At 39.3% G+C, this 6,320-nt stretch overlaps 1 long non-coding RNA gene across 1 annotated transcript; it reads right to left on the bottom strand.

Annotated features, from left to right (window-relative positions):
* Window positions 3,437-6,244, bottom strand: LOC108637642. The gene is made up of 3 exons (XR_001919187.1): window positions 6,106-6,244; window positions 5,217-5,334; window positions 3,437-3,596 (listed from the first exon to the last, which is right to left on the bottom strand). It is a non-coding gene; the product is annotated as an uncharacterized LOC108637642 (long non-coding RNA).

Here is a 6,320-nt window from a genome sequence, read left to right as displayed (position 1 = left end):
GGGATCTTTCCCGACCCAGGATAGAACCCAGGTTTCCTGCATTGCAGCAAATTCTTTACCATCTGAGCCACCAGAGGACTCTGGGGCAGAGTAGATACATTGAGTCCCTTCACTATTGACCTAAAACTATCACAACTTTATTAAAAAAAAAAAAAAAGCCAGAGTCATGAAAGACAAGGCAGACTGAAGGAAATGTCCAGACTGACTACAGATTATAAGAGACTATGACAACTAAACGTGAAATGTAATCCTGGGCTGGGATCTAACATCAATGACTGCCCCCAAACTGCAACGACATTTGTTGTGGGGAAAACTGGCAGCATCTTAGAATTGCATGATAGTACTGGAGAAACATCAGTTTCCCTGGTTTTGACAAGTGCACTCTGGTTACACATGCAATTTACTCTCAAATGGTTCAGAAAAAGTGTGTCTGTCTATGTGTGTATGTATGGAGAGAAGAGGATAAATTAAATGTAAAAGTATAGGAAGGGCATCCCTGGTGGCCAGATGGTAAAGTTTTCCCTGCAATGCAGGAGACCTGGTTTGATCCCTGGTCAGGAAGATGCTCTGGAGAAGGGAATGGCAGCCCACTCCAGTATTCTTGCCTGGCGAACCCCATGGACAGAGGAGCCTGGGACTACAGTCCATGGGGTCAAAATAGTTGGATCCAACTGAGCGATTAAGACACAAATACATATTCACACACACACACACACACACACACACACACATCAGTGTAGGAAAATCTCAGTGAAGGGTAAGAAGTTATTTGTACTATTCTTGCAATGTCTCTTAAGACTGATATTGTTCCAAAATTAAAAGTTAAAAAAAAGAAGACTCTGAAGTACTAGAGAGTACAGATTAGGCTGATAGAACTAAAAAGTAGAGATACGGCTGGTTAGAAGGCTGCTGCTACTGCTGCTGCTAAGTTGCTTCAGTCGTGTCCCAACTCTGCGCGACCCCATAGATGGCAGCCCACCAGGCTCCCCTGTCCCTGGGATTCTCCAGGCAAGAACACTGGAGTGGGTTGCCATTTCCTTCTCCAATGCATGAAAGTGAAAGTGAAGTCGCTCAGTTGTGTCCAACTCTTAGCGACTCCATGGACTGCAGCCTACCAGGCTCCTCCGTCCATGGGATTTTCCAGGCAAGAGTACTGGAGTGGGGTGCCATTGCCCACAATATAGAGGACTTAATAATCAGGAAGAATTTAGGCTTCAGTAAGAAGAAGTAGACACAAAAGATGGGGGAAAGTAAATATAACATGCATTTGGAGGTACCAGCTTGGGGCTGTGGGCAGAAGAGGACAGTTAGGATTAAAGAGTGCAGGGAGAGGAAGCAGAAGGAAAGGAAATGACACAGTGAAGGAAAAAAAAAGCTTGCGCTCAGGGAAAGACATAGTTCTTTAGCACCTAAGCATAGAAAAGGACACAAACAAACCTCCTTTGACTGTTAATTTCTCTGCCTTCAGGGTAAAAGAAGACCATACTAGACATTCCCTCATTCATGAACACATTTATGAGAGTGCCTCCTGCTCGGCAGATCCTTTCGCCGTACTAGGATACACATGAGCAAACAGAAAAGAATCTTCATTTCTCATGTAATTTATCTTCCAGTGGAGAAGAAAATAAACAAGTAGACAATCCAATAAATTATTTCAGATGGTGCTATGAAAAATGAATGAGTACTGTGGTAAGACTGTTTGGAGTTATCAGGGAAGACCTCTCCAAAAAGATAAAACTTGAACTGAGAAGTAAACCCTGACTAAATCAAAGATGCTCGGAGCAGGAAGAGAACCAGACACACAGAGGTCCCAGAGTAGAACACACACTCCGGGGTAGATGGAGCACAAGCCAAGCACGGAGAGTCAAAGGAAATGAAGTCTTCTAGTAGGGGCCAGATTATATTGAACTTTGTAGTTTAATTTTTACTCTAGTTTAATGGAAGGCCACTTAGATTTTGAAGCAGCAGAGTGCCATGATCTGATTTATGATTTTATAAGTTCACTCTGTCTGCTATGCTGTTAAAAAAAAAAAAAAAAACCTAAGGTGACCTACTAATGTGACTTCCTTGGTGGCTCAGATGGTAAAGCGTCTGCCTACAATGCGGGAGACACGGGTTCGATCCCTGGGTCGGGAAGATCCCCTGGAGGAGGAAATGGCAATCCACTCCAGTATTCTTGCCTGGAAAATCCCATGGATGGAGGAGCCTGGTTGGCTACTGTCCATGGGGTGGCAAAGAGTCGGACATGACTGAGCGACTTCACTATCTAAGGTGAGCTATTGTAGTTCAGCAAAATAAGATAGAAGTTTTGAATTAAGTTTATAGACTCAAAGGCAGAAAATAGTGGGAAGGTTCCACTCATAAATATTTAGAAATATGAACTAAAGGACTTGCAGAAAAACTGAACAGAACTCTGAGGAAAAGTTGAAGATAAGTTTGCAAGTCACTTGAATTTATGTTTATTCCCAGTTGTCTTCTGGCTCTAGATGAACATTTTATCTGTCTGCCGAAAGGTTTCCTTGAATACCCTATTGGAACTCCAACTCAAATGGCCTAAATCAAAATTCATCACCTTCCCATATAATGAAGTATGTAATAAGGAAGTGTGAAAATAAGAAAGAAATCTTCCTTATTTAAAACCTACTTCTATTACCGGTACCACCATTCACCCAAACTTAACACACTTCAGAGATACTGTCATCCCTTCTCCCTCATCTGCATCTCCTAATCAAAGTATGCAAACCCTATGTTTGTAATAGTTCTTGTATTCACTTCCTTTTTTCCATTGCAAGCCACCACTTTAAAAAAGCCTCAAACTTATTCTGACTTCATGCTAGACTCTGTTGCCAGAAGACTTTCTATTAATTGGGGTACAAACTCCTCAATCTGGCATTTGAAGCTCTCACTGAAGCTCAAACCCACATTTCTAGTTTTTCAGCCCTCTTCTCAAATAAGACCCACCAGTGAGCCAACACAGCTGCTATATCTCTTCCAAGCCCAAGTTAAATGCCACTTAATTTATCTCATCTTACTGTCCTATTCTAAATGTGATCTCTTCTACCTCTAATCTCCCAGGAAAAGCTATTTATAATTTTCTTATGGCTCTTATCCCATATGACCTTGCATCTGAGCATTTAGACATTTATCTTATCTTACATACTGATTTGCCTGCTGTATGTTCTTTGAAAGCAGAAACTATGACAGTCATCTTTACAGTTCAAATAGAAACATGCTGCACTCAGTAAACACTTCATCAATTTTCATAAATTTTTACAGACTATTTTCAAAAGTCACTCCTACTTGAATTCAGGGAATAAGGCACATGAAATCTGATTTGGACTTTTAGCATACTTATATTTAAGCAGGCAATCTGAGCACAAGAACATATAAAACAAAACTCTAAAAGGAAAAACAGTAAGTACAGGAACTTGGTAGAAATTGCAAAAATGCAAACCAAACTCACATCATTTTCCTGGGCAAGTCTTAAAATTTCATCAAATGTTACAAATGTATCATTTCCTCTCACGGCATCTTTTTCCATAAATCCCAGATGAATATCCGTTGCAACCAAGATTTTAAATGTGTTTTCATCATCGCTGTATTTAAAAAGAAGAAACACTTCAATATAATTCACTGAAAGAATGTTCAAGCAAACTGAACATCTAAACTAAACTAAATTAAAAAAAAATCTAAACTAAATCTATAAATAGCAATTATGAACTAAAATCATTTTTCCAGCTCTAAATAAGATCTGAAAATATGAAGCATTCACTAGTTTATTAACATCACAATCTTCCTACCACTAATACAATGTAGAATACATACACACTTTTTAAAAGGCTCTGTAACTGCTTCAATATATAACCGTGTTACAAGCAGTTTTATACACTCATATGTAACTTGGATTTGAAAGTTTATTTTCCTACTCTGTTTCACAGCAAAAATCTAAGAGAATTTGATCCCAGTATCTAAATTTGCTATTTATTTATTTTGTACTTTGCCAGGAAAATTAGAATTAACTAGTTAATTTAAAAAGCAATCCACTTATTTTATAAGCAGATTTCTATTCTAATAAGCTAGTAACTTACATCCAGGTCCTGCTTGACTACTCTCTATACAAAGTTAGCTTCCCATTAACAAATCTGGCCAAGTTTACAATGCCATTTAAATTTGGTAGTACCCCAAAGATTCAATACTGTCATGTGAAGCAGCAATATGATAAGTTATTAACACTCTCCTAAACGTAATGTGACTTTTTAATCGTCTTTAAAATAATTTGGTATCTCTGATCTCATCTCAACTCACATGTAAAGAGGTTAAGTATTATTGTTTCTGAAAAACCAGAAGGCTAAATACCTTTATCATGAAACAGAATGGCAGAAATGGTACTAAAAACCAGGATTAAAATTCAGGCTGCTTTCACTAAAACATACGAAATTAAAAACAAACTTTTATATATCCCTAAAATTCAAATCTTTATACACAGGAGAATTCTCCAGAAAAGATGTCTCTTCAGAAACTTCAAAATGATATGCACAGTTCTGACTGCTATATACATACAGATTAAGTCAGAATACTTTCAAATCACATTACTATCCAGACTTCCACAATTTCTAAAGTATTTTCACTTGAGTTTTTTCATTTTAAATATGAAAATTTATCTGAGTCATTTTAACTTGATGATACAAATGAAGAAATTGAGGTGAAGTTTAAAGGCTTGCTAACTTGCTCAGCGTCTAACAATACTAATCAAGAAATTAAAACCAGGATGAAAGACTTCAAGTTGGAAGCTTTTCCCACATTACTTTTCCTATTTCTTTTATTAATTTTCATTTTAGTCAGATTCATTTGCAATTTATTCAGTACTAGGGCAATTTATCCCTCTAAAAATGTGCTCTAAAAGACTTGCATTAGCTAGTAAGACTTAGTTCAAGAATATTTATAGCTTCAATAGTTTAAGACAAAAACCTAAGAACATAAATACAGCAATATGCCAATCTACTGCAAAACCCCAATCTACAGCTGCATATTATCTTAAATTAATAAACATACAGTATGAATTGTTAACCATTCCAAATACTTTTTGTAACGACCAACACTTGTGTTCATGCAAGCTCTTTATTTACTAAACAAGTTTTCTTTTATGGTGATCATAGTTGATAAGGCTATTTGATAGAAACCCAAACCAACAAATATTTCGAAAGAAAGGCGCTTACAGGGCATCCGCAGGACTCATTTCTATGGTCAGTCCACCTCCTCCGAGACCAGTTCCCTCTCCAAGTACCCTTGGGTCCGGTGCTGAAATAGGTCAGAAAACTCACTCGATTCCAAATTCTAAAACAAAATTTTATTTAAAACATATTTTTTAAATGCAGACTGGCAATTTTGGAAGAGTCTCATTTTCACTTAAGCACCTACTGATATTTTTATTTTTAATGTTAACAAAAACAAAAAAAATAGCGTGTCTCCAGTGCCACTCCTTTTTTACCACTATAATTAAACTCTCCTAGCTCCTTTTGCGTGCGCTGTGGGAAGCTAATGTTTGTTAAATGAATGGGCAAAAGACTCACAATACTTCCGGTTTAGCACACAAATAACTGAACAGAAATGTTTTAAATTCCATGTAAGGGCTACTCTGGAGCCTACGGAGATCCTGTATTTCCTGCTTAAACAGAATTATTTTAAAGACACGGGCTACTTTTGAAAGGATAAGGGGTCCACGTTTGAATAAACAAAACACGTCGTTGAAGGAAAATAGCCGGAGGAGCCTAGTGGGCTGCAGTACACGGGGTCGCAGAGTCGGACACTACTGAGCGAGTTTACTTTCACTTTCACTTTTGAGGAGGAGAGGCTGCCACCGTGGAACGACCCCTCCCACGCCAAGATCGCCGGTTCGGTGAGGATCCCAAACCTCAACGCGCCCGCACCACAGAACTCCGCGGAACCTCTAAGCTCCTCCCGAGCCTACTCGGCCCATTCTTCCCACAAAGTCAGTCCTCTCTGGGCTTCCGCCCGCGACGCCACAGACAGAGGAAGCAACTCGCAAATTATCCCACACCTTGACTCTCCACAGCCCCACCCTGGGGACCCGAGGCTGACTTTTACCCGGGAAGAAGGAGGGACAATCGCGACAAGAAGAGCAACAGCACCCCACGGGATGGCGTCTCAGAACCGGCTTGTTGGTAAACCTGAATTAGGCGGGAGAGTAACAGCTTCTCCTTCTCTCGCGATACTTCATTGATGACGAAAGCGCTTCAACCCCTCTCAATGGCTGTCGAGTGCCGCGAGGTTGCAAGAAAAGTTGCAGCGAGGCCCCGCCC

Source organism: Capra hircus, chromosome 15, assembly GCF_001704415.2.
Source record: "Capra hircus breed San Clemente chromosome 15, ASM170441v1, whole genome shotgun sequence".
NCBI lineage: Eukaryota > Metazoa > Chordata > Mammalia > Artiodactyla > Bovidae > Capra > Capra hircus.
Note: the sequence above shows the minus strand (reverse complement) of the source record. Positions and strands in the feature narration are given on the sequence as shown.